Raw genomic sequence first — 23,268 nt, 5'->3', positions numbered from 1 at the left:
TTTTTTTCGTAACCCCCCACCTCCACCCACACCGTTTCTTTATCTGAGCGAAGCTATAGAAAATTTTGTAAAAGATGAAATTGAATATTTTGAGAAGTTTGTGAACAGGAGCTTTTATGTTTTTGAGTTAAAAATTTTGTTGAATTTATGGTACTTTATAGAAAATTTGTGTCAAAATTATCTCCAAGTTGACAACTTTGTTGTTTTAGTAATTCTGTTTTGCCTTTTGACAAGAGTGGTTAAACCCAAAATTCGATTATGAAAAATGGAGCAGAAAGGTGGTTGAATCCAAAATTCTGGAATGCTACTGGTTAAAAAGTCTAAGTTGTGGCTGCTTTTTTATTTTGTTGTACATTATCTGAAGTAGGAAACTTAATTCGTTCCTAACTAGTTGTTATGTTCTTACAACATTTATAGTGGGTTTTTGCAATAATTTACTGCATATCTTTTGTACAGAGCAACAACTTAGCTTGATTAAAAGATACATAATTTATAAATTCTTGATTAAAAAAGTTATTCTAGAATGATGAAATCTTTTTCAAAAAATTATTTACTCACACATAGCATCCTTGTTAATGTTGACTGTTAAAAACATTGAAGGAGTTAGAATTGAAGGTTGAATTAATGTTTTAATGGAGGAAAAACCTTAAATTGATGTCTTTATGGTTGTTCTCTTGATGGTGTTAATAAAAAAAAAAATTAAAGAGAAAGGCATTCTCGTGGCAGGGGTAGGGGTTAGAAGGGAAGAAAGAGAGGGGGTGGAGGGCAAGGTCTGAGAAGAAGAAAAAAATAGGTGCATGGGGTTGAAGAGCGAGGTAGGAACGGGGGGATATAACTGAAGAAGAAGGAGGGGTGGGGCGTGTGAAGAAGAAAAGGATTTTTTTTTTTTTTTTTATTTTTTTTATATATATATGTGGCATCATTTTTTAAATAAATATTTATGTGGCAGTGATGTGGCAGTGACATGCAGTGATGTGGATGCGTGTGTAGTGCACCTCCCTTTGTGAGAGTGATAATATATTTTTAGGAGGGTATTTAATTCACTTAAAAGTTGTTAAGGGGGTATATAATTGCCCGACTAGTTAAAGGTCTAAAGTAAGTTTTGGCTGCAAGTTTGGGGATGATTCGATATATTTTCTCTATTCGGGTCAACAATAATCCAATTTCATTTTTATCCAAACTCAACTCTTAGTTTTACAGAATTCAAACAAAAGACCGAAAATCAGTTCGAAATTCAGTGCAATTTCCATGTTTGCTTCACCTTCTTATCCAAACGCAACCAATCAATTTAGTCCAATCTATTGATTACTTCCCAAATTGAGGATCCTAAAATTTTCAGTTATCGTTATATATTCACATATATATGTATATAATGTATTTTATTTATTTAATTACTTATTTACGTATTCATTTTCTCCTTTGTTTCAAAATTAAATCAGGACAGATTGGACGGATAAAAATAATTAATTTTAAATCAACTTTTAACATATTTATATATATATATACATACATACATACATACATATATATATATATATAAATATTTTACTATTTTTTAAATTTTATTTTAAGATACTATTTTTAGGGACGATCGAACGGATCAAAATTGGTCAATGTTTTTTAGAGACCAATGCAAGAAATACTCCCCTAAGGGCCCTTTCCTTTTTAAGCTACCAAAAGCACGCGTAATATCCCTCCTCCCCAGGAAATCAGCATGTTCTCACGTCCATATGCCCAAAATAACGCAAAAACTACCACCCCTTTTCCCTTCTTTTTTTCCTCCACCATCCCCAATATCTAAAAAACCTAATCTTTCATAGTCCTGCCGCTGCTTAGATTTACTGCCAAGAATCTCTAATTTTACACTATTGAATCGGTGAAATCGAGACAAGCAAAGGGGCAGTCCTAAATTGATGCAATAACGACAACCAAGGAATCTCTGGAATAGTCAAAAGGAGATTCTGTTAGATTCATAATTCAAATCTCCCTACCCCTCTGCTTTTCCACAATTTTGAGTTTTGAATTTGTATTTTTAAGTCTGGATTCTTCTATAAATATTGTCCTTCGTCATCTATGGAAGGGGGAAAAGAAAATCCGTGAAAGAAAAAGAAAGCAAATGGGTTTGGGAAAAAAAGGAAAAAACAAAGAGAGAGTTAAAAAACAAAACGCTGGGAAAAATCAAAAAGAGGGAAGAAAAGGGAGATAAAATTGAAGGAAGAAAAATGGTTTGAAAACATGAGAAAAATCGAAAGAAAAAGGGGGAAGATTTAAAAAAATGGGGACGAGAACAGGTTCGAAAATTAAGGGTGTTAAATTTCCAAGTTCTTTCTTTTGATTTTGTCCAAATTTGAAGTTTCAGAGTGGGTTCATAGTCATCAGAAACTATCCCGACGTCAACATTCCAGTTTACTGCACCAAAAAAGGTGCGGACACACCCCTTTCTCACTTTATTTTCATAGTTTTTCTCTTCATTTATTTTAAATTCTATTAAATATAAGAGGTATTTTGATTGCGAGCTATGTTGTTGTTGGTATCCTGGCCCTGTGGGTAGATATTGTGGTTTTTGAATCAAAAAATTATTTCGTGCTGAATACATGAGTTTATACATTTGTTTATCTTGTTTTATTGTTGTGGTCCTTTGGGAATCTCGTCGTCGAGCATGATTTGAATATGAAAGTTCATGTTGTGTGTACACGGGTTTGTTAGTATATGAATAAGTCACTTCCGTGTTTGCTGTTAACTCTAAAAAAAAATTAGGTGTGAATTTGACCAAACTTGTGTCTTCGTTATTGATCTCAGAATATGCTTATATTTGATTTTAATTAAATTACATCATCACTGATTTGTGAAAAAATGCTCGATTCCTTTGTTTTCCTGTTTGTTCGGTGTTGTCTTTCATTATGTGGATTAATTTCTCAAATTTGATGTTGTTTTAAATTTTCTTAATTTGAGGACATTCCATTTCTTATTATTGAAAGTTGATTTGCGCAAGGAAAATGTGTCCCATCATAATTGCTCAAACGTTTTCAAATTATTTTTGTAAGAGTTTTTTTTAAGCCAAAGATCATTTGAGAATATTGTGGTAGCAGTTAAAACCTTTGAAATAGTTTGCATTGTTTATCTTTGGTAAAATATAGTTTTGAAGGAATTTTTTCTTGTCTCGAGCAAAAATATGAATGTATGTTTATTATTAAGATATATCTTTTTCATTAGAATTTCTTTTAATCAAATGGGCATCGATTAAATTGATTAGAGAATGTAGACACGCTCTATTGTTTAGGCTGTGTGCATACATATATAGAATAGTGAATATTAAAAGATAAAAGATAAATTTGTATAGAATTAATATTATAGGTGGATTGCATTGTATTCTTTTTTTTGTGAGAAAATTACATATGGGTGCGGTAAATATGTATGATCGTGAAATATGTTCCCCAAAAAGGTAACTTGACCCCATTTTGTGTCGCGTTCTGCTGTATTAAAAAAAGGGCAAAGGATCAAATGTTTAAGTAAATAAAAACAAAAGAAAAGATTTGTTTATGCTTGAATGTGCAGGTTTCTCATTTTTTTTCTTTTTCGCTGGTGGTTCTTAGTAATATTATTTGCCTTAATATGGTCTCAACAATATGGTTTACTTGTGGGTTTAGCAACTAAGACCCCAACATCATGTTTTTTTTTAACAAGTGTATGTGACACCTTTTGCTACCCTTACGTAATTCTTAACATATATTATAGCCATTTTCGCTCTTTAATCCATTTACATATATTGTAGCTCCTTAATCTCTCACTGCATTATCATGATAACTAGTCTATTTTATGTATGCCACAAATAAAAAATGATTTTTCCTAATTTTCCTAAAAAGTTAGGTGGCGACTCTAAAAAATGAATTTTCAAATCCCAAGAGTCACGATGCGACACCATACGTCATGTGCTGTTTTGATCGATTCGAAATAGGGTGCAACACTTGTTGGTTGCAAACCCCCCTACTCTTTTGAGATAACTTGAGATCAGTTTCTTGAGGCCTTCTTAGACAGGTTTGTGACTTACAGTCTGAGGGATCGGATGAGAGATGAGTTTGATCACCTAGAGCAAGGTTCCCTAACTGTGGCAGAGTATGAGGCATGCTTCCATGCTTTGTCTAGATATTTTTATGCTAGTATTACCCCCAAATCTGAGAATATTCAAAACTTCATAAAAAGATTGGATGTTTCTTTTTAGCTAGCTACGACTTATATAGCAGTGTATGGAGCTTCATTTCAGTGTATAATGGATCATACTAAGATGACTGAATCTATTCTTCAAGCATCTCAGGTAGGCACTAAGATGGTGCACCATCAGGGTGAGTTCAAAGGTCATATATCTCGTGGTAGGGATCCTAGAGTTTTTTGTGGGTATTAGGTAGACCCATGTGGAATCCTTATAGAGTTTGGGTAGTGGGTCTTCTGGTTTAGCAACTTTGGATGGTCGTTTTGGCCCAGCTGTACCTTTTTCTATTGAGTTGGGCCATAGAGTTTGCCTTGTGTGAGTATGTAGTTGGCTATTTGGCCAAGGGTTATCCCCATCGTATATTTAGAACTACTTTCATTTCAACTGTGAGAGGCAGAGGTTCTACTAGGAGAGCGTGAGGTAGAGGTAGTAGTGCTCGTGGTAGTAGTCGTAGGGCTATTTAGTTAGTTGGTGGTCATGGACAGTGCTATGCTATACCCTCTATATCAGAGGCATAGACTTGTGAAACCATTATCATTGGAATCATCTTTATGTAAGATTTGTATATGTGTTATTTGATCCGAGATCGACTTTTTTCTATGTCTGCATATTTTTTTTTCAGGTTTTGATTCCGCTAGTGAGCCTCTTGCCATGCCTATTTGTGTATCTACCCTAATAGGAGACTCTTTGGTGGTAGATTAGGTGTATTAATTCTGTGTTGTGACTTTTTCTTGGCATGAGACTTGGGCAGATCTGCCTGTCTTAGATATGATAGATTTTGACTTTATTTGGGTATGCTTTGATTAGATCCTTACCATAGTATCCTAGATTATTATTGATGGTAGCTCCGCCGGATATGCCAAGAATAGCTTGGATGGGTATGCTTTATTTGGGTCCCAAGATAGTTATAACTTTTATTCAGGCTCATCACTTAGTTGAGATGGATATCTGTCTCATTTGGATCATATTCATAATTCTAATATTTCTTCACCTCCTTCTTTGGATTTTGTTTGTATTGTTCCTGAGTTCATGGATGTGTTCCCTATAGATATGTCTGGTATGCCTTTAGATCATGATTTTAAATTTACCGTTAATATTGAGCCAAGCACCAAGCCCATTTATATTCTTTCTTATATGATGGTCCCAACAAAGTTGAAGGAATTGAAGGATCAGTGCCAGAAGTTGTTGGATAAGGAATTTATTCTACCTAGTGTATCACCTTAGGGTGCACCTATCTTGTTTGTAAAGAAAAAGGATGGGTCTATGTGTATGTGTGTTAATTATCAGTAGTTGAACAAGGTGATGGTTAAGAATAAATATCCTCTTCCTAGTATTAATGATCTATTTGATCAGCTTTAAGGTGCTTCATTATTTTTGAAGATTAATTTGAGATTCGGGTACCACTAGTTGAAAATTAGAGCTTCAGATGTTACAAAGACAACTTTTTGAACACGATACGGTCATTATGAGTTCTTGGTCAAGTCTTTTGATTTGACCAATGACCTGTCGCATTTTTGGAATTGATGAACCAAATATTTCAACTGTATCTCAACTCCTTTGCTATTGTATTTATAGGTGATATTTTGCTTTATTCTAAGAGTGAGGTTAATATGAAGAGTACTTGTGGATTGTGCTTTAAAGACTGAGGAATGAGAAGTTGTATGCTAAGTTCTCCAAGTGTGAGTTTTGGTTGGAGTTTGTCTCCTTTTTGGGTCATGCGGTGGCTAAGAATGGTATTATGGTTTATCCAACCAAGATTGCAATGGCTCATGATTGGGTTAGGCCTACTTTTCCCACTGAGACTTGGAGTTTTATTGGCTTGGCAGGTTACTATCAGAATTTTGTTGAGGGTTTTTCATCTATTGTAGCCCCGTTAACCAAGTTGACTCGGAAGAAGATTTCTTTTCAATGGTCTAATTCTTATGAGTTGAGTTCTCAAAAGTTCAAGGATTTATTGACATTAGCTCCTATCTTGACCTTGCCTAAGGAGGGTGTGGGTTTTACTATCTTTTGTGATGCTTTAAGTGTTGGGTTATGTGCTGTGTTGATGGAGTGTAAGGTGATTACGTATGCTTTTCATTAGTTGAAACTCCATGAGAGGAATTACCCTACCCATGATTTGGAGTTATTTGTAGTAGTTTTTGTTTTGAAGTTATGAAGAACTGCTTGTATGGAGTCCGTTGTGAGATTTTATCTGACCATCATATCCTTTAGTATTCCTTCATCCAGCGAGATCTTAATATAAGGCAGCGTCGTTGGCTTAAGATGCTTAAGGATTATGACTTGACTATTTTCTATCATTCGAGCAAGGCTAATGCGGTTGTAGATGCCTTGAGCTGGAAGTCAACTAGAATTGGTAGATTGGTGCATCTTTTGACCTAGGAGAGCTATTTGGTCTTAGAGGTTTAGTCTTTGGCTAACCAAATAATTAGGCTTGATATTTTGGCACCTGGGTATGTTTGGCTTTTGTGGAGGCTAGGTCTTCTTTAATGGAGCAGATTCAAGCTCATCAGTTTAATGATATTGGGTTGAGAGTAATTTGAGATAAGGTGTTGAGCGGGGAGGCCTTGGAAGCCTTAATTGATTTAAATAATATTTTGAGGATTGGAGGCTGATTTGTGTGCCGAGAGTGGGTGATTGGATTATATTGATTTTTGAGGAGGCTCATTGTTCCAAGTATTCCATCCATTCAGAAGTGACTAAGATGTATCGTGACTTGAGATAGCTTTACTAGCGGGGCAGTATAAGGAAGGATGTAGCGGATTTTATAGCTCGTTGCTTATGTTACCAGTAGGTAAAGGCCGAGCATTATGGACCTGGTGGTTTGTTTAAGAGGTTACCCATTCCCAAGTTGAAATGTGAATGAATCTCTATGGGCTTCATGACTGGGTTGCCTCGTACTTTTCATTGTTTGAATAGTGTGTGGGTCATTATGGATCAATTAACCAAATCTGCTCATTTAACTTTGATTCAGGTTTTTTCAGTGCTGAGATGTTGGCTCGTATCTATATTTGTGAGATTGTGCGCCTTCATGGTGTGCAAGTGTCTATTATCTCGGATCGAGGTTCAGTGTTCAACTCTCACTTTTGGAGGACTTTTCAGGAGGAGTTGGGTACTCGAGTTGATCTTAGTATAACCTTTCACCCCAGACTGATCGCCGGTCAAAGTAAACTATTCAAGTTTTGGAGGATATGCTCCACACGCGTGTGATGGAATTTGGGGGACAGTGAAAATAATATCTAGCTTGGGCAAAGTTTGCAGACAATAATAGCTATGATTCCAGTATTGATATGGATCCTTTTAAGGTTTTGTATAGTAGGCGTTGTCGCTCACTAATTGGTTGGTTTGAGGTTTCTAAGATTAGACATTGAGGTATTGAAGTGTCTTATGAGTCCTTGGGTAAAGTTTAGATCATTTAGGATAGCCTTCGAGCGGCTTAGAGTAGGCAGAAGTGCTATGTGGATCGTAGACTTTATGGCCTGAGATTTAGTATTAATGATCGAGTTTTTCTTCGTGTCACCCATGACGGGCGTGATGAGGTTTGGGAAGAGGGGCAAGCTTATCCCCAGGTATATTGGCCCTTTTGAGATTTTTTGGACTATTGATAGTTTGACGTATGAGTTAGCATTGGACCTAGATTTGTCAGTTGTTCATTTAGTTTTTCATGTTTCCATGCTTTGGCGTTATATTCCGAATAAATATCATATCATTTGTTGGATTTCAGTTCAGTTAAATAAGAGGTTGTCTTTTACTGATAGCCTATCTCCATTCCGTCCAAGGATGTTAAATGGTTGTGCTCTAGAGATATACCAGTAGTTAAGGTCCAATGGAGTCATCGACATATAGATAAGGCTACTTGGGTGGTCGAGTTTGATATACATTATAGTTATCCCCCATCTTTAGCCGTCTCATGTATTTCTCTTGCCTTTAGTTCAAGGAAGAACTGGATTTTTAGTGGTGGATGAGGTAACAACTTGATTTATTGTAATTCTTGTGAAATATTTATTTTTGTATGATTTGAATATTTTACCCTCTCCATGGTTGCATTGTGGTATTTTTGGAGTGTGGAAATAATTGGCATGGTTCCAAGTGCATTTCAATGTGAATTATGTGAAATTGTGGTTTTTGGTGGCTTGAAAGTCTTATAGTTGACTTTGGCTAATATTTATTGATATCTATGTTAGATGAAAAAATAGACTATGCCAACAAATCTAGTGTTGAGTTTAGGTTGGTAACATGGTTTGGTTTTACGGCTTTTAAATCTCATTCTGACCCTTAGTTCAAAAAGTTGTGAAATTGAATTTTGGGGATCAACTTTGTGAAAATGATATTTTTTTGAAAAACAGATATCGCTATTGAGTCCGAAGTATTGAATTTGATAGGGTAGCACAGTTTGTTTGCGTTCTTAGGATTTTAGATGAATCCCGAGGGGTCTACAGAGACTTGGAATTTTCCAACTCTCCACAACTGGTGCAACAACTGGTGCAGCCGCAAAAGTGGCCTTTTGGGAGCTTTAGTGGAGGGCACTAAAGTGGCCTTTGGGTGTTTTAGTGGCCCTAGCACAGTCTCCAGGTATCGCTTTAGCGGTAGCCCGAGTGCTTTCGCACCGACTGCCAAAGTGGCTAGGGCCCACTTAAGCGACACCTGCACTCAAGCGGGATACCGCTTTATTGGCCCTAGGCACTTTAGCAGTTAGCTCTAAAGCGGCCCATGGCTCGCTTTTGTGGAACCTAGGTATATTTAAATACTCTTTTCTCATTTTCTCACCGATTTTGAGACTTGGAGCTTGGGGTTTCGAATTTTGAGCAATTTTCAAACCTAGGTAAACTCCAAATCCGTATTTTAACCATTTTCTTTGATTCTTATCATTAAAACCTTGTTTAATCCTGAAAAAAGGTAAAATTTGAGGATTTTGATTCGGAAGGCCTAAATTTGTATTTCTTCGCTTTAAACCTCAATTTCAATTTGTTTTCACTTGGATTTTCTTCGATAAATTCTCTTAATCGTGAGAATATATTTTTAGGCAAAAAATTGATTTTACCCTTCTCTTTTGAAAAATCCATTTCAAGGGTTCATTTTGACTCTGACTAAAAAGTGGGCATTGAGTATCGTTGACTTTATTTTAATGCGTAGATTCTATATTTGTATATTTTCGTTGATTTTGGATTCTTTCATGAGGGAAAAACTCTGTGAAAAAAGTTGTCCAATACAGTGTGCTATATGTAGTTTTGATGATGAGCAGCTAACTGCAAGGGACAAGGTCCCTGGTTATGCGAGGTACAATACACCTGCCATGTGTTGATTGTACAGTTTTGTCCTCTTATGTAACAAACTTGCAGGTGCTATTTTGTATTGATTATGACCGCTGGTCTAATAATATTTCAGTCCTAATCATTACTCATCTATAAAAGAAAAGAGGTGCTTCTTCATCAAGTGAGCTTTTTGTAAATTCTAAAGAGAGGAAGAGAGATAGAAGCAAAAATAAAGTAAAAACTCCATTGCTCAAGTTCCTCGCTGATTATGCGTACTTGAATAGACGTTGTTCTTGAGTTAGTTTTGATTTGTAATCAAATTAATTGTGTTATCAGAGTAATTAACTTTTCTCTTTGATTAGAGATTACTTAAGTAGAGTTGCCTAAGTGTTGATACTGATTAGAGCTAATTAGTGTAGAAGGTGCTTAGTGAAGTTACCAAGATGAGCTTGTAGTAGAGTTGCTATAAGCGAAAGGAGCCTAGAGGTAGGCTGAAATATAGACCATAATCAAGAGATTGATTATAGTGGTTTTCTTTGGTGCTTGTGAGGGCAAATCGTGTTTTTCCCTTCCTGGGTTTCTATATTAAAATCTTGTGTTTTCACCTTCCTGCACTTCCTTTGTTTTCCAGTACCTCATAGTTGCTTAACTGTTCTATCGCTTGTGATTAACTTTGAGGGACCTGGTCCCTCACTGTGTGGTGCAATCCCTAAGGGTTCCAACAATTGGTATTAGTACAGGTTCACTCTAAAAGTTTCATACCTAGAGTGTTCTAGTCATCATGGCTATTATAACTGAATTAGGGATGGAAATAAAAGAAGCAAGAAAGGAGAGATTCCTCACCTTGAAATATCGAGAATCTGACCCAGGCAAAAAAGACACTGATGTTACACTTCTGGCAACAAAGATTATTAGAGCTATAAAAAGGGCTGGTCATCTTAGCAAAAAGAAAGATCAAAATCCTAAAAAATCAAGAAGAAAAGATGCAGCTAGCAGTTTAATAAAGAAGTTGACTGTATAGGAAGACTCCTCAAATAAATCTTAGAAAGACAAGGAGGATGGAGATGGTTTTATGCTGAAACATGGTGAAAAGAGAATAACCTTAGGATCTTGTAGCTCTCTAATGGCCACTATTGAAGATAGAGAAGAAAATGTGATAGAAAAGAGGGATGACAACCAAAATTGGTTTATGGATAGTGGTTGTTCTAGAGACATGACTAGGAGGGTTAATTGTTTTCTCTCTCTCAAGTCACTTCAAAGGGGAAGAGTGTCTTTTGGAAATGGAAAAAAGGGTTACATCCAAGGTATTGGAAAAATTAAGAGATGACCTCATCATGCAATAGAAGATGTGTCTTATGTGAATGGGCTAAAGTACAATCTTCTAAGTGTATCTCATATATGTAACAAGGAAATGAGGTAAAATTCTCATCTGATGGATGAACTGTATCAAGCATGAAATCTGGAAAGATTATTCTTAAAGCCAAAAGGTTCAAGAACATGTATGTAGCTGATCTAGAGTCTGTGGCTGATGGGGAATTAACTTATTTAAGTTCACAAGGTGAAGATACTAATTTGTGGCATAGAAGATTAGGGCATGTGAGTTCCCCTTGTTAAATAAGCTAATTTCAAAGGACCTGGTCCGTGTCCTGCCAAAGATGAAATTTCCAAACAATAAAATCTGTGATGAGTGTGTTAAAGAAGCAAGGTAAGCAGACCAGATCCTCCTTCAAATTAAAGAAGCAAGTAAGTACTTCCAAACTCTTTGAAATACTTCACGTGGATTTATGCAGACCGATCAAAGTCTAAAGTAGAGGGGGAAGAAATATATGCTATTTATTGTAGATGACTATTCCAGGTTCACCTGGACAATGTTTATAAGAACCAAGGATGAAACATATGTGGTTCTTGTGGCTTTTTCCAAGAAAATCCAAGTGAGGCTAAATTGCAAAATTGTTGAATTTAGGTCTGATCATAGGACTTAATTTGAGAATTCTCAAGTTGATGAATTCTATGCTAAGCATGGAATAAGTCACAACTTTTCTTCTCCCATAACTCCACGACAAAATAGAGTTGTTGAAAGGAAAAATATAACTCTCATAGAGATTTCTAGGACTATGCTAATTGATTGTAGTCTTCCAAAGAATTTTTGGGCTGAAACTGTGAATACTGCTTGTTTTGTGACTAACAGGTGTTTAATTAGATCACTTCTGAATAAAACTCCATATGAGATGGTATTCACTAGAAAGCCTAGGATAGACTATTTCAGATCTTTTGGATGCAAATGTTTTGTGCTAAACAATGGGAAAAAAGAATTGGAAAATTTGATTCTGATACGGGTGTTGCAAGCTGTCCAACAAATTCACGAACATTCACATGTAGCCAAGCTCGGAAGTTTCAAAACCTCCAAGCCTTGTTCATGCAAATGATCGTGTGTGTGTTGGTGATTGATCCACCTAATGGTTTAAATGTTTTTAAATGTGAAGAGGAGCTTTGAAGTGTAATAAACTTCACTCCAAGGCCACCCCATGGCAAGGGCAATATGGTTATTTTCTCCTTTATTTATGGTATAATATAAATAGATAATATTAGGATTATTTGGCAGTAGTTCTTTCATAATATTTTGAGACATAAACACTTGTAATATTGAGGAACTTCTCTCTCTTCCATTGGAGAAGCCCCAAATCTAAAAACTCACAAGTGGAGTGATACTTGTTTTGTATCTTGGCTAGAAACAAGGATCTTGAGGTCATAGAGTTCCTCTTGGTATAAGTAAGAACTTGGTGTTAATATTTTTTAGTCTTAGGGTCCTCTCTTGTTGTTAGGGTTCTTATACTCTTGAATATTACATGTCAAGTTACTATCTTCTTGTAATCTTGTTAAGATTGTGTTTTGTAATCTTGAAGTCTAGTGAATTCATGTGGGGCTCTTTCGATTTGCTAGCACCTTGTTAACTTGCTGGTTCTTGTTGAAAACTTCATCATCTTATTCTAAAAACGTGATTCTTAAAGCCTAGTGAAGCTGTGTGTGGCCTAGTTCGATTCACTAGAACTTGTTGTTCAACTTATTGTTCTTGTGTTAGTTTGTTCATCTTGTTGTTGATGCTGAATTCTTGCATTATCAAAGCAAGGCTGGTTGTGTTCCTACACTACTAATCTTGGGCTCTCTTGGACGAAAATTCAAAAAAAAAATTGTTGAAATCTAAAAATTTTTAGAAAAAAAAGAGAAATCTATCCATCTTGTTGTCTTGGCCGAGATTGGTGTTTGTGTATTTATATCTAGGTGTTATTTTACTTGTTTAGTGTGTTTCTAGTGTTGGTTTCTTTCTCACCAACACTAAAAGTGTCTAGATCTAAGTTGAGCTTATAACTTTAAGTGGTGAGTTGAAGTGGGCCATAGGCTTGTACCTTGTTGATGACAATTGGTGGTTTTGTGTTGTGTTCTTGAAGAAGTTGATATTTTGTTCTTGAAGGTTACTGTGGTGTTCATCTTGTTCTTCGCCTATTCTTACAACTTAAGACGACAAAGTGTAAAATAGATTCAAAGGTTGTAAGACAAAAGTTATAAAGTTGTTGGTGAGAAGACTTGCACATATCGCTTCCTAGACTTGACAACCACTTTTCCTTAAATCAATGGACCTTGTTTTGTGGGATTAGTATAGTCAAATCTCACCTTTTTGAGTTTGAAAAGTCGAAAAGGAATACAAGACTTTTACTTTCCCTCCAAAACCAATTGTCATCCATTACAAGTTGTGTGAATGTTGAAATTTCAGATTTATGATAAAAAAAATTGTGTGGGTCCAAGACCAATTACATGCTGCCACATCACCATTGCTACTGCCACATCACTAATAAGCTCAAATTTGGATATTTTCTAGTTTCTAATTGTTGATTCTTGGTTTCCTTACTTGGTTCCAGAACTAATTAACAAACTAGTACATTCATACTCGGTTGTCAATTAGTTCTTTGAATCTGTTTGTTCATGTCAACGATTACTTGGGTGCTTTTATCTTTTGAATACGTTGCTACTTCTTGTTCTAGTCCGATGATAATTCTTTGAGTCTTCAAACAAGAATCCACTCCGGATAAGAGCTTACTCATACCTTAAGGATTCACAGGTTACTTGCCAATCTACAACACTTGGGGAACTAAAGTGTGAGGTGATCCAAAGAGTGTAAGAGAGGAGAGGATTTTTTTCACTAACTTGTTTTCTAATTTTGTGGTGCCCCACACTCATAAGGGAGAGGCTACAAGGCATTTAGGAATTCTTCTCTTTCTTGTGTTCTATTTTTGGGCTGTAGAGTCTAAGGTCCTAAAATCTTCTCTAATTTCTATTTGTTCGCTTTTTAGATCATGCCTCCTAGATGATATCAAGCTCATAAAAACTCCTCTGTACCACCCGAGGAAAATGTTGATGGGACACATCCTACTTATGGGGTCTAGACCTAGTCTAGGGGTCCAGTTCCTGATTGTCCTTCTGGAGTTCCACCGATCCCCCTATTTCTTTTTGAGCTCTTTCTGATGATATGATAAATGTTGAGTTTTCTCAGTCTATTCATATGTTGGTTTAGTTGGTAGCTTCTCAGTCTGAGCGTAGTGCTTCTATTACTCTATATTCTGAGGTCACAAGGGTTGTCCAGTTTATGAGATTGAACCCTCCAACCTTTACTAGAGTTAAGTTAGAGAAGGATCCTTAAAGTTTCCTTGATAAGATAGAAAATATCTTTCGTGTGATGCATTCCACTAATATGAAGGGCGTAGAGTTTCCCACCTACCAATTAAAAGTTGTGGCTATTAGTTGTACGGAGAATGGGACCAGTCAAGGGGTGGCGATGCTGAGTCAGCTATATGGGATGATTTTTCTATTATTTTCCTGGACCACTTCATTTCTCAAGAGTTGAGGGAGGTGAAGGTAGAAGAGTTTGTTAACCTGAAGCAAGGAAAAATGTCAGTCAAGGAGTATACCTTTAAGTTTCACCGGTTATCTCGGTATGATTAGGAGTTGGTCTCTAGCATGAGGGATAGCATGAAAAAGTTTGCTTTTGGGTTCTCCCGAGACTTATTTCTGGAAAGTAAGGCTACCTTGTTGACAAGGACATAGATATCTCCATGTTGGTTGTGTACATGCAACAGGTTTAGAAAGAGAAGATGAAGCATGAGGAGATGGTAGAGAGGCAGAGGAAGAGGTTTAGATTCTCTAATCAGAGTGGCGGCCAACAGTAGAGTGGTAGGGATGGTGGAAAGTCATCCAAGAAGTGGTGGGGCAATTTTGGGTCTCGCTCGATGGCTAGTGCTCCCTACCTAAGGCCATAGTGATAGGAATTTTTAGGTGACGATAGTTATAGGTCACATAGTGACAAATCTCAGGCTAGTGGGGCCCAATCGGCTCCGTCATATCCTTTCTATAGATTTTGTGGTAGATTGCATCGGGGTTTCTGTGATGAGGTAAGGGACAAATGCTTTAGCTGTGGTCAGCCAGGGCATATGCTTAGAAACTTTTCTCTTGGTAAGGTTGCTTTTGGGGCGAACAAGGTTCCTCTTGCCTCTTTATCAGATTCGGCACCAAAGAGTGCGCCATCTGGCTCTGGTACCAAAGAGTGCCCCATTTTGGCCCTTGGATATTTCTTGAGCTTTGAGCTCATTGTCCTGGTAATAACTCATCATATAAGTCGTATGGTATGTCGATGGGTCAGGTAACTGATGAGTGGTGATTTTACCACTCATTCGTACTAATCATTCGTGCACATTACCTTGTTTCAAATGAATAAATAAGACATAATTGTGATTAAAAACACTAATATCCACTCTTTGCAGGCACATAGTTAATGAGATCAAATGATGTGGATTAGAGCTTAAAAGGATCTAAAGGGAGCAAGAAAGTGCAGCTAAAGACTTGGAGCAGAAGGGCCTTAAGTACTGTGGTCGCGGTCTGCTGACCGCGATCACGGTAGTCAAGCAAAAGTCATTCAACCACGGTCACGTAGCTGCGGTCACAACCATACTTACACGATCAGGACTTAGCGGAGGAATCTGCCCAAGGACAAATCTAAAAATACGCGCGGCTGATCCCAATTTTGACAAAAAGACTCAAACCCTAGATTCATACATAATATTCCATCTTTCCAATTTTTAGGTTTATATCTTGATTTCATAGCCTCTATTTTTTGAGAAGAAAATATTGTATAAATTTTAGGTGAAGAATATATTGGAGACTTTCTCAGTGGAAGATTTTCTCACTTCCATTGTTGATTTGTGGGAGTGTTAAGTTTGAAGTAACATTTATTTAATCTTCAACAAGTCATTTTAATTGATATTATGGGTATATCTATGCTTATTTATCTTATGTATAACTAAATCTCCCTCTTGGGGCTATGTGTGAACAGGGAATAAAGTGTGTGCGGGTTGTTATTGATTAGCTTCTATTTAGTAGTTCATGTTTATGGGTTTTATCATTGCTATGCTAACATAGTTGGGATTTGATGGGTAAAATCCCCAAATACCCACATGGGTATGATGAGTGAAAGCTTCATGCTCTAGAAAACCCAAAGCAATCATTGAAAGAAGGGTTTTGGGGGAAGTTTAGGAATCCATATCATCCTCAAAAGAGGATGTGGAGACCAAAGCAATGATAGATAATTGTGTGTGTATTTTGCTAAATCTTTACTCTCTTAGACATAAAGGTAAATGTGAGGTTAACTATACATGGGTATTATCCTAGAAATAGGGATGCCTAGATTGAGGTTGTGGTTACTAATTGTTGAACACAACTATTAGGTATTCAAAAGAATCAATGGGTGAAAGTTTAGTGTTTTGTTGATAGACTAGCATCAAAATCTATAATCAAACCTACCCATATTTGATATACTAAATTGATGATTGATTGCTAACACCCACACATCACTACTTTAGTAATGCATAATCCCAAGATCCATGCATAATTGTTAAAACTCTAATTATTCATAGACCCAAATTTATACTAGAAAAACCCAAAAAGAAATATTAGTGTAGATATCTATCTCCCTAATTTTTATCCTTTTTAAATATTGGTTTGGATTTAGCTTGTACCTATTATTTTGAATTATCTTGATTGCCACTCATATTGTTCCTTGTGGATTCGATCCCGACTCCAAAGTTGGGTAAATATATTGATAAAAACCACCTTGCACTTAAATTGACATGTAAGTTGAGCATTATCAAAATGGCACGTTGCTAGGGAACAATTTGGTATATTGAGTTGGTTTGGAATTTTAGCTTACTTTTTTTGGTTCAAACTTGTAATATTTCTTTGTTATTTTCTTTTGTTTCTTGTGTTAGGCAATTTTTTGGTTTTGTTTATTTGTTACTATGACATCTTTGAATGAATATGAGTTTGGTGGTTAGAAATCTTATCTTGATAATCCATGTCCATATTGTGGTGGACCCCACTTTTGGCAAAATTATAGATATGCTCCCCGAAAAGCGATGTGTGAATCATCTCGATCCTTTTGGGAATATGATTATTCCTTATATGGTGGTCGAGATGGACATTGGAGCGATTGTCCAAATGCCCTTTCCCCTCGTTATACTAACCTAAATGCTAGTTCTTCTTATAAGTTTGATAGTTCTTATGATGAGAAAGAGGAAGAACAATATGCCAGATACAATGGTGTTGAAGCAATGCTTCAACTTATCTTGGATCAGGTAGAAATAACGGCGATAACATACAACTCATGCATCAAGACATAGGGGTATGTAAAGAGGAAATCAAAAGGATAGAAGAAGTGTGTATGTAGGCTAATCTTTTAAATACCATGGGTATGCCCACTCTTTCACACGATCTCAATGTTTAAGAATCATTGATGATTTTCCAACCAACCGAGCCAATCGTGAAAGATGATGCCACGATTGAGGCAATATTTCTAGAGTCGAAAGAAAAAGTCAAGCTCTTATGATGACTATAACTCATTTTGGGGTGAAGATGATTGGGAGGAAGCTAGCCCAAAATTAGGGGTTGGACCCCGTTCAAACCACTTTTTACATTATGTTTATAGGATGTGATAAGGATCCATCTCTTCAAACAAATAGTGGATAGTGGGGAGACGGAGTTTGATTCTTATATTTTGGAGTTTGACCTTCCAAAAGAGCAAAGGGATCCCCAATAATCAATGGCCAAGGAACTCAATGGTAGGGTACGCGGGAAACCCTCAAGTGATTTTAATAATGGAGTCTGCAGGGTACACGGGAATCCCCTAAGTATTGGCTAATGACATTGATTGCAAGCTATAGTTGGTATGATGATACCATTTTATATTGAATTAATAATTGACTCCTAGAATTATGGTTTCGTTATGTGTTAAATATTTTAATTGGGCAATAAAAGGGGTTGTGATAGCTAGCTGTGAAGGTATGAATCTGATGGACAGATACTGGAAATTCATGTTTACCGACATGAGGGTTGGTCTTGGTGACCATATGCTTGTAGGGTACACGGGAATCTCCTAAGTCTATACTTGTATATATGTATCATGGAGGGCAAAGAGTACACAAGAATCCCTGTCTTTTTATGATATTTTTGGTTCGTACGACTACATGTGCTGGGGCTCGTTTAGGGGGTAACACTGGACCCATATAGCCCATGGGTGAACTTATGATGGTAAAGCTACACAATACAGCTTAAGGTTTTAAATGCATGTTAAACTTTGTTCTTTATCCTGATAAGATATATATGTATTTATGTGATTGCATATGGTTATTTGATTTAGTTTTTGTTCTTCTCCTAAGTAATTCTTCTTTGCTTTTTCTTATGTGATAATTCCTTATCTTCCTCGTTATCCAGCAAATTGAGCTTAATTAAAAGCTAAAACCACTACTGAACTTCAACAAAAGTAGGTACTTTATCATACTGTGTCATTATTTTCTTGTTGTATTACTGTTGCAACTGCTTTGATGTTATGTTGACTGCTGAATTGTTGCTTGCTGTTTTCTTTTTTGGTTGCATGTTACACTCTTTTATGTTGACAATGCACATGTACTGCCCAACTTCTATTATCCAATGATCAAAACTACTTAAAGCTTAGTCACTGCGATAAGTCGCTCTTCAAACATGCACAAAAATATTCTCCCGACACCCCTCAACATAAAATGCAACATTCAAGGTTGCAAAAAACTTCAAAGAGCAAAAAAACTTCAAAGAGCAATAATGCAACAATCACCAATACTCTATAAGTTACTCACTTTTGGCCTTGGCTACAATATACTTCTGTTGCCTCGTTTCTTGGAAGATGACAAAATCACCCACCTCAACTTATTCACATGACTCCTCACAAGAAGGAAAATTCCACACACCAAGCTACCAAATATTCATCAAAGAATTTAAATGTAAAACTGTCTCCCTCACAAGAACTCTCTATGCTAACAAGTGTCATACCATAGTATTGACCCTATTTTCAATCGCCACTCCAATGAAAGTACATGTTTGGAGATCTCAAAGGACTTTTTGAGCTTGTAACATAGGTTTAGGGTAGGGTAGGATATCATCTAGGAACAACAAGGTTATATCCTCTTTGAATATCTACGTCACACTATTTAATCCACTTCTTGACTATGAGCCACTTATTTTTCTTATACAAATACCTATGTTTATTACCTTGGTTCACACAATTTCTTTCATTTCTTTTCCTTGCAAAATTCATGCAATTCTTTTCTTTGTTGGGTCCTTTTTGTTTTTTTTACTAATTTGTTTTCAAAGCTTAAACTCATAGGCATTCACTTACAACTTTGTGGCCCAAATTTACTTCCTTTAATCTTCACCATCCCCAACTTAGTCTTTTAGCCTCAAGTTGTATTTTGAAGTTCAAAGAGGGCAGGGTTTAAAAGAGGGATAACAATTTAAAAGCTCACGACTTAAAATGTGTTTGCCAAAGAAAGGTCTAAGGCTCAATGTGGGTTACTATATATAACATCTATGCAAGGGTAAACATTTTAGGATAAAGTGGAATTCCAACGCCACAGAGATGGCCTAAGATCCTTTCCCCAACCAAGTACAATAAAAATTAGACTTGAGAGACTAACGAATCAAGTTCTAGATGACATAAGTATACATGTGATTGGTACAAATAAACTCAACATACATGGCATGTAAACTCGCCAAGGAGGCTCAAATGCCCCTCCCATTATAGACAAAAATAAATGAAGTATCTATCAATTTCCACAAGCCAAAATTTTAGGGTCACAAAAAGAGAAAAAGTGTTGGTTCAAGGTCGCTCACGTGCATGCCCTTGAGTTTTCAAAATTTTTTGGACGGAGGAGGGTGTTTGATTTGCATTTGCACCACACACAATTTTCTAACTATGGTAACAACCCAAGACTTTGTCTTAAATTTTGGCTTTATATGGGAAAAACAACCATATGGCTACTCAATTTTTGCCATGGGTAATAATGCAATCCCAAATTCATAATACCACAGGAACTCAAACTTCCCTTGCATTCTTGATGTCGTTGCCATGGGTACTCAGACTTTCCCTGCATCCATAACTCAAAACACAATAATGATGGTTTTCCCTTAAGAATATCGTCACTTAATCTATCACAGGGAAAAGCTCAACAGATAACACGACAATCAACATTAAACTAAAGTAAAATAGAAAATCCAAAATAAAAAAAGAAAATGACTAATCCATGAAATGTGGGCACCATTAAAGTGACCATATGTAGCAATCCTAGAAAATGAAAATAAAGATCATCCCGAAATACTATCAAAAAAATATCAAAACATCCAGAAATCTAGGTTCCATCAAAATAATACAATTCTAGGGCTATGCACCCCAACTAAAAACCTAGTAATGTCCCCACTGCATGATCAACAAAGCAAAAGAAAAGGGTGCTCCCTGAATCTACATCAAGAGCTGCTCTCTCCTATTGACTCTGCACCATCACCACCAGCATCAGAACCTGACCACTCAGCAGGTGCCTCATTATCACTCTCTACTTAGGAGAAGGTAGTTTGTCATGAGATTTCAGGACCTTTCACAGACCTTTGACCCCTTTCCATATCTTGTAGAAGAACTTTCCCCTCTTCTTCTCCCTTTTCTCCATATTCTCATGAGAGGATTGAAGCTCTATGTGAGACTCTGCCAGTGCTGAATATGACCTCTCAAGCCTAGCAATGGTGGCTCCCTATGTCTTTTTCTCTTGCTGGTACTTCTCATAATCTGAGCGAGACACATAAGAATGGCGCCTAGTGGAGGGCTTTCTTAGTCACTGAGGCAATCCTGAAACCATCTCCCTGATGACCTTAATATAAACACCAGTATCTTTCAAAAGCCCAGCAGTGGATGGTCTACATAAATTTGACTCCTTAACTATCGGCGTTCCCACGTTTATTTTTCTTTTTTTACTCTTATTGAGTGTACCCTCACCCCGAATCTTAAGTGGATCTAGGGCACACCCAAGTGTCATACGGGTATTCCACTACCCCTGCTCTCCTGCACAAATATGTAATAAGAGAAAAAAATAGAGATGCGTACCACCATGGTTTCTGTAGAACTTCATATCAAAAAATACAAGACGACCAATATTCAGAGTAATGTTGTCCAGTATGCAACTAACCGTGCGAGCACGCATATCCGTAAATATAGTTATGTATGTGTAAGAAAAGATCCAGCTACAAATGATATTCAGCCATATCTGAGCCTCGACTGAGAAGTCATTCATAGAGATGCCTTTTTTTGCTGTTGTCCACCGAACCTCCTTTCCCGTGCACTGTTTACCTGCTATCCAGCTGCCTGAATAACAACCCTTGGACTCAAAATTAGCCTTGTATAAATCTAGGATCCCATTTAGACTATTAATTTACACTGCTCCAAAATGTATATTCACCCCCAGATCCTGATAACTGGGTCAGCAAAAGATACTATGCTAAGATTTGTGTAGAACTCTTGCACCCACTGCTCATTTTCTAAGAAAGTGTCTAGGGAAAAACAACTCCATCCAATGGCCTCGAGTCTAGAAAGAAATTCTAAAAGCTTCTCTGGCACTTTCTTTAAGCATATAACCCTTTTCGGGAGTAGCTTAGTCCTTAGAAACTTATCGTAGTATTGGTTATAGCATTCGGGAGTCATGAATAAAATGTGATCATAATTCTCCATGATGGAATCCTGAAAGAAATGAGGAATACATAAAACCATTCTTCATTAACATTTTCATGATTATACTACACTCTATTGTCCACTGAACTTCATGGGATGGGTATTTGGTAGTGATTAAACAAAAATTTGAATTACAGGAATTTTGGCCTAGGCTGACAGTCAGCCTCAGTTATAGCAATCGCGCCAGCTTGTCTGCGATCGTGGATTCCATTATCTCAGATTCCATGATCACAACCATAAGACAACTTTTGTTGGTGCCAAGACCACGATCCCGATGACCGTGATAGAGATACCTGGGACTAGACTGCTCAGTATTTTGCACCAGTTTAAAAATCCATTTTAAGGGCTAAAATATGTTCCAAAGTAAGAATAAATCACTAATAACATGATGCATGTATTCTAAGTGCTCGAGCATGCCCCTACAATGCAATAGTACTTAGTTATTAACTCATTAGAATAATTTATTAGACATTGTGTGTGCACCCTGTATTTTGCTAAATTTCGCACAACTTTGGGAACTCAATACTTCTCCACATGTGTGCACACCATATCTACAACTAATTACCATACAATCATGATTCATCAACCATTTAACAATGAAAAACTCAGTATTAGGCCCTTCCTAGCTCATGCACCCTAGGGCCTTTTCATAATAAATAAGAACATGAGCTTGAAGCACTTACCAGATAAGTGATGTAGAGAGGATGCAAATGTGTCTTTGAGATTCACCAAATATTGCCACAAATGGGTGAGATTTTGAGAGAAAAGCTGGAGGGGATGTGTGGGGGAAATAGATGACTGATTATCTTTTAAAACTGGTTCGAATGAGATCGTTGTCAAGTGTCTACGATCGCGGACAAATGGGTGACCGCGATCACAGATCAATGCCCGTGATCTTGGTAATAGAGGGTATTTCTGCATCTCTTTTTCCCCTAATCAGCCCCTCATGAAGACATCCCATATTTTCCCTTTTTAATTTATTATGAACCAAAGTGCCATAAATTCATTGATTAATTAATGTCAAACTTAAAACCTACACTATTAAATTTAAAAAGAAAGGATACAGGCCACTTTTCATGGTGTGATAGGGTGCCTCCCATTTAGAACTTAGTTTAGCATCGTGGTACGACACCTCTTCAACTACGTTTTTGTGCTTTGACTTAGAAGATTTGAATCTCCGTCCCAACTTTCGCTCACTATGCATTGAGCGGTAGAGGGACAGAAGATTTAGATCTTTCAAGATGAACCATGATAGAGATGAGTACATGACAACAAAATTTCTATCTCGCCACTTAGAAGACTTGAACCTTTTACCCAATTTCAAATCAAATTTCTGATTTAGCTCCTTGGGTAATGGTGGGAACATCAATAGGCCACTAGTTGAACATTGAAAGTTGAGATCCTTGGCCTTCAAGTGTGGGGCTCCCATGTGCACTTTTGGAATGTCAAACTCTAAAATGTATGGATGGTGATCCCTCTTCGTATAATCCTTCATTTGCTTAGGTAGATAAACTTTCATCATATCCTCTAAGCGCAATATTGAAAAATGATTTGAGTGAGGTTTATCCCTCAATTTTAGAATTGTATCCTTATTAGCATCTTAACCTTGAAATGGAATAGAGTCGTTATAAAATATTTGCTTGGCCTCTTTTTTTACTCTAGTGCTAATGCCTCAGTTTTGGTATCTT

General features: G+C 36.7%; 1 long non-coding RNA gene across 1 annotated transcript; it reads left to right on the top strand.

Annotated features, from left to right (window-relative positions):
• Nucleotides 1-1,689: 1,689 nt before the first annotated feature.
• Nucleotides 1,690-15,706, top strand: LOC124896056. The gene is made up of 2 exons (XR_007052451.1): nt 1,690-2,423; nt 15,270-15,706. It is a non-coding gene; the product is annotated as an uncharacterized LOC124896056 (long non-coding RNA).
• Nucleotides 15,707-23,268: the final 7,562 nt, after the last annotated feature.

The sequence above is a fragment of the Capsicum annuum genome, chromosome 1 (genome assembly GCF_002878395.1).
Source record: "Capsicum annuum cultivar UCD-10X-F1 chromosome 1, UCD10Xv1.1, whole genome shotgun sequence".
NCBI lineage: Eukaryota > Viridiplantae > Streptophyta > Magnoliopsida > Solanales > Solanaceae > Capsicum > Capsicum annuum.
Note: the sequence above shows the minus strand (reverse complement) of the source record. Positions and strands in the feature narration are given on the sequence as shown.